Source organism: Thermobia domestica, chromosome 11 (genome assembly GCF_964235325.1).
Source record: "Thermobia domestica chromosome 11, izTheDome1.hap1.1, whole genome shotgun sequence".
Lineage (NCBI taxonomy): Eukaryota > Metazoa > Arthropoda > Insecta > Zygentoma > Lepismatidae > Thermobia > Thermobia domestica.
In genome coordinates this window covers 27388075-27402226 of record NC_137464.1, presented here as the reverse complement: position 1 = coordinate 27402226, position 14152 = coordinate 27388075, and the positions used below count along the sequence as shown (strand labels likewise).

The window sequence follows — 14152 nt, the reverse complement described above, 5'->3', positions numbered from 1 at the left end:
GTCTGGGAGAGAGATCAAAAACAGAGAATTTGCACTACCCTCACTTTCAATGGTTTTTCATATAAAGCTGCGGGTAGGCGGATGGTAAGGGAGTAAACGAGAGGAAACATTTATATAGAAAAAAAATGCGTTCACCAGACCGTAACAGTGCTTCCCTCAAAGAAAGAAAAAAGCACACCAAGTACCCTATATATATATATATATATATATATATATATATATATATATATATATATATATATATATATATATATATTGTATCTGTACAGTGTGCATCTTCTCCACAGCTACCCAATTTCTGCACTTTATCTTGTGACTTGTTCCCCCCTCTTCCGGAAGGGAAAGCAATCGAACCGCCCCTGTCCTTTTTCATAACCCCTCCTTGATTGTAGTAGAAGTTTTTTTGATATAACACAGCCCTACCTCAGATGGAAAATACATATATGAACCTGTCCAAAAAGCTAAGTTAGGGTAACAAACGGTACGCGACATCATTCTTTTTTTATTTTTTTATTATTATTTTTATTTGTTATGATATGAGTGACGTTGGAGATTCATGGATAACTCAATTTCTAGTTATATGGGGCCAAAGTTTGACATTTGCTCAGCTTTTGTCCTTATATACGTATATAAGTCGGGGGAGTTATTTTTTTTCTCTCCCTCGGCATCTTTACTATCGAATAACTGTTATATACAAGTGAAGAATGCAGTGTTATGCTTGGATCTTTTATTCTTTTTCTTCCTCCATTGGGAGTTCGAAAAAAATCTATGACAATATAAGTCCCCGTCAGTAAAAGAAGAAAAAAAAACTTTTCAGCTTTTTAGGGGGAGATGAGATAAGCCTGGATTGTATAGTAAGAGAAAAGAGACTTATACAATCGAATTTGACACTCTTGTGAATTTAAATATTTGATTGGAGCTTAAATTTTCGTTTCAGCACAGAAGCTATATAAGACAGGGCCTGCTGCATGAAGGAATTGAACCCAAACCGATACATGACGTAGGAACGCATTATTACGATTAGAGCCAAAACAGAGAAAATAGGTTACGCAAGGGGAAGGAACGGCAATGGTGAAATGTAACGAAACAAGTATTAGCAACGTATGATTCTACATGAGAAGTGTTTCTGCAAAACCATCGATTGGATTGGATTTACTGTCCTGTTCACCAGCGAAGCTATATGAGACATGGACTCCTTCCCCCGTAAGAAAAAGCACTTGGCGTAACAATCCATTTAAGGGTCTTAGCCACTCGAACGTCATCTGTCGGCGACCGGCTGAACTAGCGACGGACACTAGTGGTCAGTGCGTGTCACTAACGGACGTATCGGGATCTTTCTAGACCTAGTGTCCGTCACGTCTTTCATTCACGTGATTCCCCAGTTTGACTCACGACGCTGGCCCCGATGGACGCCGAAAATTGGGAAGCACCAGCCGGAAATCGAACCCGGGACCCCGTGGACGTGAGTCCAATGCTCTAACCATTTTTTTAAAAAAAGTTAACTGACTCACCGAACGTGTCTCAGTAACTTACTTGAAATACTTATTACTAATTTTACTTGCTTTACTCGTTTTAACTTGCTTTTCCAATCACTTACAACGACAGGGGCACTAACACAGAAACATCGAGGACAGTTAAAATCACAAAGGCTCTCCCACCGAGAATCGAACCCTGGTCCCCGTACACCAAAGGCGCACGTGCTAGCCACTAGACAGCGGGGAGGGCAGAACCATTAGACTACGGTGATATGAGACATGGACCCACAGTTTAACGTGGGATCCGAAATACGTAAGCTCCGCCGAGAATCAAACACGGGTCTCCCGTGCCAAAGGCACGATAGAGATCTACGTAGGCACGAGAGAGATCTGCAAAATCATCGACTATGCTCTGTTTTCCTGTTATCACTCTGTTCTATCAACGGCAGGTTTGTTGTTTTCTTGCTCTCTCTGAGTGGGTTACTGAGAATACGACCAGTGAACTGAAACGTCTCAGAGTAATCAGTTGAAAATGATGCATGAGAGTTTCGGTACTCCATTATTACTTATAATCTAATCCACCCCCAAAAGATTCCGCTATTCCTTATAATCCCATCCCATCCAACTTCAAAAAGACTCCACCGCTATCAAACGGAAATCAACCGTTTTGGACACGCCCGTTACATCAGAGTTCAAAATTGTACAGCATCTGTTCCATTCCTGTTTTATGTTGTAGTATGTTTTAGTTTGAGTGTTTAATTGAAATAATGAGTGCTGAAAAATAAAATAAAATATGCTTCAGTAAAAAAAATTAAGTGACCATCTGGGAGCTACATAGAGGACGAATCACAAAAGGGGATTGCTGCAGGATATGGAACTGGAAAGGACTTCAGACGTCCCTGTTTACTAGCCGGAACAGTTCCATATAAGTGTTGCCCAAGAGATGAGACGTACATTTTGAAATTCAATTCTTGACTAGTTTTCGAGAGGAGATGAGAAATATCATGAGTTTCGAGGCAACAGTACTTCACTCAAGTCTTACGAGGGATGCACTTGAACCTGAACCTACAAAGTGGGGGTGATGTATATATTTCCTGAAAGCTTGGGTCAAGGTAAGATCAAAACCGGTTGCCAAAATTGGGGAGTTCTCATGCGTTCTGCTGGGGGTAAGACTTTAGTCATTGTTATTAAAATCTTTAAGCATGTCAATAATGTCCGTTGTGGCCCCGAAAAATATGAAACAGTGAGACAGATATGAAAACAGAAAAACATGTCTTTCATAATTTTAAAAGTACAACGTATAAAGTAAAATAAATTGTCCCAGGGTCGTCCGCAGAGTCCCAGACGGGGTCCAACTCATTTTTTTTTTTTTTTTTTTTTTTAAGTAGAAAGAGGGGTCAACTTGCATATCGTATAAAAGTTGGTGTTACATGAAAAAAAGATGAATCAAGTCTCGACTCACAAAGCCTTACAAAATAGTGGTTGTTTCTTTCTGGTAGAATGTTATGTTTTCCCATTGGTTAGTTCAGATAGATTTCCACGCTTCTGATTGGCTGTTTGAATGGGCCAATGAGAGAGCAGATAGGGAGATTAATGGTGTATATATATACTTGAGTAGTTTTTTGTATCACTCAGTGTACGTCTGATGAGGATGTTGGCTAGAAGATTGAAACGTCACGTGTAAATGTGTTTTTATATTAAATAAGTGCAGTCTTGTTCAGCAGTGTGTTTATTTTTCTGAAAATAGTGGTGGGTCAAAATATCAACACAATGTTCATTGCAAAATCTTTGGCCAATCGTATGGCGCGGAAGGATTCTGAGAACTTCTAAATGAAATTAAGAAAAAAAAAATCAGGTCATAAAGTTTGTACATAAAACTAGGCAAGAAGAAAATCCTTTTGAGCGTCGAGACGAGACAGAAAAGAATCCCTCGAGAGTCGAGACGAGACGAGACTTCTAAAGAATTTACGACATGAGAGGAGGCAAGAAAGTGGTATGAGCATGTAATTCCACTCCATTTATTTATGTTTACTCGTAAAACAAATATCCTGGAAAATGCTAATAATATGGGCGGAGTTATGGGGGAATGGGCGGGCATTGGCCCCACAACTTTTTGACAAAAAATAAAAATGCCACCTATAAGATGGCCACATACCAAGACCTCCAAGACCGGCCAAAAGGTCTGCCCCCCACTGTCCCCCCAGCAGACAATTCCTAGCTCCGCTCATGGCTAATACTCATAGATCAAATTCCCAGGACGAGCTAGAAAAGTAAAATGTGTCAACTAGCGTAGACTTATCTGGAATATAGGTGATGAAATAGCCTAAATGTTTCTACACGTAAAATTAATACCTATTCATAACTCTAATCCGCTTTTATGTCACGCGGCCTACCCGATACTGGAGCATACAATCGCACCTAACACCTTGGGTAACTAATATAGAATATATCATTGTTACGGGTGGTAAATGGTTTATTAAAAAAAAAAAAACAGCTGCAGCTGAATAAATACATATTCCACACCCATACCTAAACTGTTCTGTCAACGGTTATTGTCCAAGTACAAGGGGGTAAAAAAATTACTGCATTTTAATGCACAATGATTACCAGTTAATGGTGGGAAACCAGATGATACCATCAACATCTGTTCAGCGTGCAAGAAGCTGGAGATCTAAAACCGCACAGTGGGCAGATTGGAAAACCACTTTCAACGCAATCACGTGCTGGAGTACTATTTAAATTCACCATTTTTTTTTTTTTTTTTTAATGGAACACACCAACCAGCCAGCACTCATACACACACACATACATACGACAGGAATACAGGCTTCCCGCTGAACATGATATGTGTATTCGGAAGGAACTCCCTTTCCATACAGTGTTGGTCACGTGGATGATGCTTTTGTTCTCACGATATTATATCTTGATACGATTGATTAAAAAAAAAAAAAAAAAGTACTCTCCCAAAGGTTGTCACGCGCCCTGTCAAACCATTATATTGTGTACAGACTGTTCATATGTTGTAGTATGAGTTTCATTCCGAAATTAAGTCTACTTTTACACATAGTACTTCCGGATTAATCTCTTGTATGGTTTAGTTGTTTGCTAGACAATACGTTAACACAAGCATATGTAACTATATACAAGAGGGGCTTAAAAAAAAAAAAAAACTGTACAGGATTACATTGAGATCATTGAAATAGAAAGCGGGGCAACATATAACAAAAGAAAAAAAATCCATTTAGTTATGCACAGATACACAATAACCAAAAACCAACTTCAAATATTGAATTGCATAAGCTAAACAAACTTAATCTATTATACATGTTACATTATTGTGAGAGAGTACACAACTTAGTATTCTCATGATTTCGGGGGGTGAATTTAGGGTAGTTTCAAAACTACAGTTGCGTACATAGAGAACCAAATTACAAGTAATATAACTTTCAGAATGAACAACAAATTATTTAATTCATATGATGCAAGATATGTTGAATTTTTGTACTGTATCAAAACTTTTATACAGGCTATTACGAAAATATGTCCCAATATCTTGGAACATGCTCAAAAGTGGATAGTTTCGGAGTTACAGGGTGCCGAAAACGTGAAACAAGTGAATTTTAAAAGTTCATAGTTCCAGTACTATGGGACCTATTGTAAAATGAAATGAAATCTTTGAGTTTTACGTACCACGGTTATGCCGGTTAGGCTAAAGGAGACGGTGATGGTGAGAAATGAATGACATGGTGGAATAAAGAAAGTGGGAGGAAACGGGAGAACCCCGGGAAAACCCACGCACACGGTGTTTGTTCACCACAAAGTTCACTTGGCGGGGGCTGGGATCGAACTCGAGACCCCAAGCACCAGAGGTGAACGTTCTACTACTGAGCCACCGCGGCTCCAGGGACCTATTTTAGTCGGGTCAAGACATCACTGAGGAACTGGTATGTGAACTATCTAAATAGCCATGTTTAAGAATGCTTCAGTACTTGCACACCAATTTTTAGAGAGGTAAATGGAAGAGTGATCAAGTACTCCCAAGCAGCCTCTCTAAAAATGATTGTGCAAGTACCGGAGGTTCTGAACGATGGATATTTGGATAATTCACATTTTAGTTCCTCAGTGATGTCTTGACCCGACTAAGACCGGTCCTATAGTAGTGGAACTATGGACCTTTAAAGTTAATTTTTTCACGTTTTCGGCACCCTATAACTACGAAACTGTGCACTTCCGACTACAAGTTTATATGAACTTTTCTTCCCTTATTTTGATATCAGGAATATATTCCCAAAATATCATATTCACTACATTCTGCCTTTTAAATGCCACTGTTCAGTAGGTATAAGCAGAGGCGGACATTTTCTAATTGGGATTCAATCGGGTTCAGGTTTGCTACCCTCAAATGGGCCGACGGTAACCCATACTCTCATTCTTTCGAGTTTGGGCTCACTAATCTCAAAGTTAGCAAATTGCATATAACTAAAAACAGGACACATAATTTTAGGTACGGATATATGGAACATAACACTACAATCTCTTATTTTATTTGATTTATTTTTCTTTTTCGACGAGAAAACTTCCAATGTCGTGAGACTTATTCCTCAATATGACAATACTGAACTAAACCCAAACAATGCGGAACTGAAAGATAAAACAAGCAAAGTCACATGACGTCATCAGCATTATCAACCTCAAAACACAGCAAGACCACTTGCGTCTGGCATTTGCACAAGTTCATTTAGGATATTACCTAGAAATGATATTGTTCTTGTTATATTTATTTTAAAACCCGGACATATTAAAATATTTCATAAAAAGCCATCCGGACGCATTTTCCAGGGAGAAGATGTATTGAACATCTCTGGGTGTAGGCATATTACATAAATTAATAAGCTTTAAAATAAAGTAGAATGAATTCTTGTTTCAGATTTTACTAGCAGAATGCCCGTTCTTCGCACGGGGAGAATACGTCTCATTTTGGATATAAAGGGCACCAAAACTGTCACCAATCAACTTAGGACCCCGAAAACTATGAGTTCGACACTAATATTGGTCATTTTCAATTATTTTTACGTGTAACCATCAGCCCGTAGGAGTGCTAATGTAGGGCTAAATTTGGATTTAAACGGCATCGGAAATGTCACTGTTCGTCTTAGCGATCCCTAAAACTATGGATTCGGCACTCATATCCGTAATTTTCGACCATTTTATATATATCTTTCTCCCTCTCCTCCCCTACACTGTACCGTCAAAGTGAAATGATAAAAGCCATTCCGAGACCAAATCTCATTAATGTTGAAAAATTTGATCGAGATTGGTCGGGTGGTTCAAAAAGTTATTAAATCACAAACATAGTCCCTTTCATTTTTATTTATATAAATAGATAAACACGATTATTATGTTTAAGAAAATACAATTTACCCTTTTCATGCGCTTTCTTGATCTTCAAAAATAACTTTCTTGATCTTCTATGTCTATAAATAGCAGTACTAGCTTGCAAGCATTATACCTTTTTTTTCACGAAATCTCACAATCCTTTTTAATGCATGCAAAATTAGTGCTTTCATAAACTAAATCTCTGTAATATAATTACCTTTAATTTGTTGAGCTTTTTTTTTTTTTAACAGTTCGTTAAGGACCAAAGGGGTACGACACATGAAATTCATAGTAACACCATGGTCCTCAGTTCTTTTCTTCTTCTTCTTCTTCTCCTCGCTTTTCTAACGTAGTATTAAAACAAAAAAAAGAATCGAGAAAGTAAAAGTGAACAATAAAACCCGTGGCTTCTTAATTTATGGAAGTGGAAAGGCATTTTCTTCATAAAACCCTGGGTTGCACGTGGCAATTGCAGTTTGTTCTGGTGAAATAACTTCTTCTTCTTCTTTTAGCCCCCCTTTATTATTATTTTTTTTCTGTTATTTTTCTTGTTCATTCCCTTTCTCTTAGCTTGTTCTAATTCTACATGAAGCGTAGTAGTAGTAGTAGCAGTAGTTGTTGTTATACGTTTTAGGAGTGTATTGTGTGGGAGATGCTTTTGGTCCAATTGCACAAGGAGCTATATATATTTCAGAAGTGAGGGAGTAAGGGGACTCAAGAGGAACAGTTTCGCAAAGCTGCATTAGCTACAAAATCTTACGTCTACACTCATAGTTTTTTTCTTTCTCTGTGTAACTTTTTTTTTTTCAGCTTCAATTGTTGTGTCACCGTCACGGTCACACAATATGCTACTGTGATTTGCTATATGACTGTGCTAATTCTTCTGTCACTGTCGCGGTTACATAACGCTCCTGTGATTTGTGTTTACGTACATGTTTCAGTGTAAAATGTCCAACGTGTTGTAAAAGTAAATAGAACTATACAAATAAATAATGTACTATTGTGCTCATTTTTTGGTCACTTGTTAGCCCTTCCCGCTAGTCTAGTGGCTAGCGCGTATGACTTTGGTGCAGTGGTGGTTTAAGCGGGTAGACCGAATAAGCACGGGCCTACCCCAAAAATTTGAAAATATATAAACGCTAAAAGATACAATAAAAAGTAAAAACAAAATTCAACTATTTATATTAATGGTAGATAATTATTTAAAAAATAGCATCAACCACTACTGTATAAGTAATTTCCTAGTGTCATTAATCAATCAAATGTTTATATGTATCCATTAGGGAGGGATAAGGTCTACCCAAAATTAAAATCCTAAAACCGCTCCTGCTTTGATGCACGTTGTATCCAGTTTGATTTCCAGTGGGGAGCACAAAAATGTAATTCCACAATCATTCGCTTGTTTCGTCTGCCACTGTTACATTTACACAATATGCTTCTGTTCTTTCTACATTATTAAGCTCTCTTTTGGCTACGTGGGTAGTGTACGTGAGTTTGGCGTAGGAAATCCGGATTCGATTTCCGGCACGAACTTACGCACATTAAGTTGTAAGTCACGTCTCACATAGCCTTGCTGCTGAACGAGATGCCAAACTCCAATCCAATCCAAAGCTTACTACACTACTGTGCTAATTCTTCTGTCACTTGCTACTGTGACTTGCAGTACAAGCTACTTAGCTAGTTCTTCTGTCACTTGCTGCTGTGACTTGTGATATTAGCTACTATGCTAATTCTTCTGTCACCTGTTACTGTGACTTGCAGTATTAGCTACTTAGCTAGTTCTTCTGTCACCTGTTACTGTGACTTGAAGTATCAGCTACTATGCTAATTCTTCTGTCACCTCATACTGTGACTTGCAGTACAAGCTACTTAGCTAGTTCTTCTGTCACTTGCTGCTGTGACTTGTGATATTAGCTACTATGCTAATTCTTCTGTCACTTGCTACTGTGACTTGCAGTACAAGCTACTTAGCTAGTTCTTCTGTCACTTGCTGCTGTGACTTGTGATATTAGCTACTATGCTAATTCTTCTGTCACCTGTTACTGTGACTTGCAGTATTAGCTACTTAGCTAGTTCTTCTGTCACCTGTTACTGTGACTTGAAGTATCAGCTACTATGCTAATTCTTCTGTCACCTCATACTGTGACTTGCAGTACAAGCTACTTAGCTAGTTCTTCTGTCACTTGCTGCTGTGACTTGTGATATTAGCTACTATGCTAATTCTTCTGTCACTTGCTACTGTGACTTGCAGTACAAGCTACTTAGCTAGTTCTTCTGTCACTTGCTGCTGTGACTTGTGATATTAGCTACTATGCTAATTCTTCTGTCACTTGCTACTGTGACTTGCAGTACTAGCTACTTAGCTAGTTCTTCTGTCACTTGCTGCTGTGACTTGTAATATTAGCTACTATGCTAATTCTTCTGTCACTTGCTACTGTGACTTGCAGTACAAGCTACTTAGCTAGTTCTTCTGTCACTTGCTGCTGTGACTTGTGATATTAGCTACTATGCTAATTCTTCTGTCACCTGTTACTGTGACTTGCAGTATTAGCTACTTAGCTAGTTCTTCTGTCACCTGTTACTGTAACTTGAAGTATCAGCTACTATGCTAATTCTTCTGTCACCTCATACTGTGACTTGCAGTACTAGCTACTTAGCTAGTTCTTCTGTCATCTGCTACTGTGACTTGCAGTATTAGCTAATTCTTCTGTCACCTCCTACTGTGACTTGCAGTACTAGCTACTTAGCTAGTTCTTCTGTCACTTGCTGCTGTGACTTGTGATATTAGCTACTGCAATAGTTCTTCTGTCGCTATTACGGATACAAAATATACTACTATGATTGATAATATTACCATACTCTCAGACTTGAAATAAAACTTAAGTTTAACGTCTTAGATTATATTCTATCAGCTAAGGATGATCGATAATAATTGCAAGCGGATAATGAAAGGAAAACTGGAAAATCTTCAAGTAAATTCGCGAACACAACATCATATATAGTTAGAACAAAGGGGGAGTATGCCTTCGCATCAGAAATTCTCTACCACCATCGCGCTACCGCTAGCAAAATATGTGTTTAGATAATTTAGAGTACAAATTTGGGTGGCTTATTTCCTGTTCAGGTTGAAAAAAATGGGAGGTTAAAGAATTTTCATCCTTCCCAAGGTTCGTGACTCACTTCCTCAATTTTTTTCTGACATGTGTCCCCGTAAAACAATATCTACTTTTAAAGTTTCTTAATGGTTCTAATAACCCATAACTCTGCCCTCTCTCATTCGTCATTATGCAGCCTAGGTTAAAAGTATTGACCATATACACTATGAACTCTACATTTTTTAACGATAATTAGCTTAATTCTCAGTCCACAACTCCAGGGACGTACGCAGGGGGTGGGTCCTGGTAGGAATGCGCAAGAGATAAGATATGTGGCTGTCTCGTCTCGAAAATGTGCTGTAAAAGTGATGTCTCGACTCGAAAAATGTATATTTTTTTTATTGGAAGAGTCGTGTCTCGACTCGACTTTTGTCAGGAAAATCCTGTCTCGACAAGTCTCGTGCGCATTTCTAGGTCCTGGGGTCCGGATCCCCCCAAATCCGGGCTTTTTTGTAAATTTAGCCTAATTTTAGGGGCAATTTTATAATTTTTAATATAATTTAGTCTGAAATTGTGTTTGGACCCCCCCCCCCAAAAAAAAGCTTTAGATCTCTCCCGAAATAACTTGCAGCGTACGTCCCTGCACAGCCCCAACAAATTTCAATGACGAATTTTGTATTACGACCCTTCACGCTGTGGGCACATCTGCGAAAACTTTGTATGTGAATTAATGCTATTAGAAACAATTTCATGAATGTGAGGTTTAATAATTTGATACGAATAACAAACATAAAAATGTTTCCAGTTTTCAGAGTGTGAAGTTGGAAAATTTACAGGTAATTCGAAAATATATCCCAAAATAGTTAACACGGCAAGCACATAGCAACCTTGTTAATAAATGACTACTCTGTTTATATTTAGTTATGTTTAAAAATGTGATTACAATGTCTTGACATTTTCATTTTCATGCAACTAAATAAAATAAACTCATAAATTAAATCTGGGGAATTGGGGTTACTTACGGGATAAGAGCTGAAATTGTCTTGTCTCAAAAAAGTATGATGAAAGTTCTATCTCGTCTCGGAACGTTTCTATTGGAAGAGTTCTGTCTTGCCTTGTCCTGTAGTCAACCGTACTAAAAATATTGTCACTTGTTGCTAATACGTAAATCACTGTAGGTTTGGAGATATCGTACGTTTGAGTGATTGCTAATACAGTTATTTCGACAACTAATTCCGAGATATCTTTAGGTTCTTAGAGATACATAGATATCTATAAAGATTCAATTGGAAGAAATCTTTCTATTCTTGCTAGCGTTGAGGTACCTGTCCTTCTCAAGATCATATTTGGAAATACGCATATAAGTTAGTTCTTGCTAACACATGCATATCCGAGAAGCTAATCTTTCTAACAGAGCGATGATGCGCAATCTATATATCTTGATGGATATGTAGAATAGAATTCTGCACGGGATCGGACCGAGCCCGACCCGGACCGCGGGCCGGACTCGGACCTCACTTCGGGCCCGGGGCGTAAATTTTTAAATATACAACCCTATTCCTCAGGCCTTTTCGGGCCTAACTTTCTAAATATACTGTACAACGATACCGTATTTATTGCACCGTTCTTTGTGGAGAACTATTAAAGCATAACTACAAAATTAACCCTCCAACTTGTTGTCAAAAAAATACAATTTTGCGTTAATTATTAAGTTTCTTTAATTCGGGCTTATTTCGGGCTCATTTGATTATCACGCAAAATCGGGCCGGGCTCGAACCTAGATGCTAAAACATATTTCGGATTCGGGTCGGGCCTCACATCACAAGTTCACGGGCCGGGCCAGGCCCGAGTTGAAAATTCCGGTCCGTGCAGACCTTTAATGTAAAAGGTCCACTTTGAGTTAGCCTATTGAATTTTTCTATCATTACAATTCAACTATTTTTCGGTATTTTTGATTAAACTGTCCTGATTCTACACTAAGACATAATTTAGAATCTGATCTTATAGTTCAAATACTCTTGATGTGTAGTTTATTGAATATCACTAATTTGCTGCTATGAATAAATGAAGCTCTTGGAATCCGTTGCTACAAATACATACCATACGAAATAGCATCTTTATCAAGTCAAGTACGAGTCTACAAATGAACGAATAGTTTCTGTTTCATTGAACGAAGATTGAACCAAAAGAAAAGTTGGAATCAAGGAAACTGATTCCGTCACGAACGAAAAACGTAACATAAAAAGAAAAGTTAGGTAGTTTGGTACGAATTGCAATTTGAAGAAAACGAAGAATCACTGTTTCGTTTAGAAGGGAAAGATTTTTTTTTTTTTTTTGTACTTTCTTTCAATTCATTAGTAACTTTGTGCTGGTTGCTGGAAGGAACGAAGTAGGGAAAAGGAGGGGATAAAAAAGCGAGATAGAAGGGGAGAGAGACAGAATAGTAGCTCGGAAGAGGAAATTGGCACCATGTCGTCGTCTTTCACTTCCGTCTCCTCTGACGCCACTGCTCAGAGGCAACAGAGCAATAGCTGCGAAACGTGATGCACGACGCCAAGGGGATCAAATTACTTCTACATATGAAACGGTCACGAGGGGGTACAGAAGACAGGGATACACACATCACACTGCAGAGTATGGGTGGATGGGTTATGTAGTAGAGGGGTTGATCAGTAAGGGTGGATGGGTTCACAGGGCTGGGAGAGTATGACGTATACGAAAGAAGCACATCTGCGGACAAGATTAGTTTCATAACATACCGGGGTAAAAAGAGTGAGGGGCGCGTTTAGGAGGGGAGGTCAAATGACATGACATATCCATAATATTGCAACCGTTATGACTATGACGTACACTCCCAAAGAATTCATTTTGGGAGGACCACATGACCTCAAAATATATCATCATCATCATCATTATAATCAATCAGCCGTAATTACGACAGCATTTCAGTGTGATGGATATATTAGTAATCATACGCAGACTTCACTTGCATCTCTCTTTGATCACGTGGCTTGCTTATAACTCATTTCTCTCCACAAAAAAAAAAAAAAAAAAAAAATCTAAGGGAAGTAGAAATACCACACAAACTAACTCAAAAAAGAAAATAAATCATAAAGAACTAGTGTGAAAAAACATATTTCTGCCACAAAAGTACACCAATATTAAATAAAGCGATTGATGGACCGAAAAATTCCAAATATCTCAATTTTGTTACATAATACTTTTTCTTTTCTATTTCCTTAGCCACGTGGCAGTTTATGAAGAGGGATTTTGCGGGTTGATACCCAATTTGCTTCGGCTTTTCATCATTTTTCTTTGGCGGAAGAGGGGTGAACGGTTCCAATTCTTGGTTCCACCTTAATTTACTGCAGACAATACCGTATCTCTTCAAAGAATATACGCATATTGTAGTACATTAACTGTTTTGAAGTAATAAATTTTGCTTCATAGGAGCCGCAATGGCTCAGTGGCAGAGAGCTCATTTCTGGTGCGTGGGGTCCCGTGGTTCGATCCTCGCCAAGTAGACTTTGTGATGGACAAACACTTGTGCGTGGGTTTTCTCGGGGTTCTTCCCTTCCTCCCACTTTCTTCATTTCACCATTATCGTCCATTTGATCATCCCTTAGCCTCGGAAGCATAATTGCGAAGCGTTAAATTAAAGAAAATGGCTGATAGAGAACTCCATTACGCTTCTTTCTATTAAAAACAAAAAATATATATATGATCAATACCTTGAAGGTAATAAAGAATATATTTGTTTAAAGTGAACCAAGTAGTATGTACATACAAAATACCATTAATACTTTCAGGTCTTTTCTTATAGGCAAGAAATTTGGATTCACAGTTTATTATGATACAATTCTAAAACACTCAAATTTCAGAACCAGTGAGAAAAGTCTTGAAAAGAAAAAGAAATTCATTTAATAGTGTTGTATTTTGAAATTTTAGTAGTATATACATATAACTGTAATATATATATAGTGTATATATAACTGTCTCTTACTCCTCTGATGAAGGCCAATAGGGTTGACCGAAATATTATAAATTTCTTCTGGATTTTTTTTTTTTTTTTTTTTTTTTTATGGAACTGCATGAAAAGTTATGGTTTGTTTTGAATATCTGGTGAAAACAATAAAAAAAAAATATTTCACTAATTCTACAGGCCGAAACTTCTCTGACGAAGGTCAATAGGGTTGAGCGAAATAT

At 37.9% G+C, this 14152-nt stretch overlaps 1 protein-coding gene across 1 annotated transcript in view; it reads right to left on the bottom strand.

Annotated features, from left to right (window-relative positions):
- Positions 1-14152, bottom strand: part of pxb (putative Hedgehog signaling attenuator pxb) — a 443477-nt gene that overhangs the window by 176317 nt on the left and 253008 nt on the right. The gene's annotated exons all lie outside the window — the stretch shown is intronic.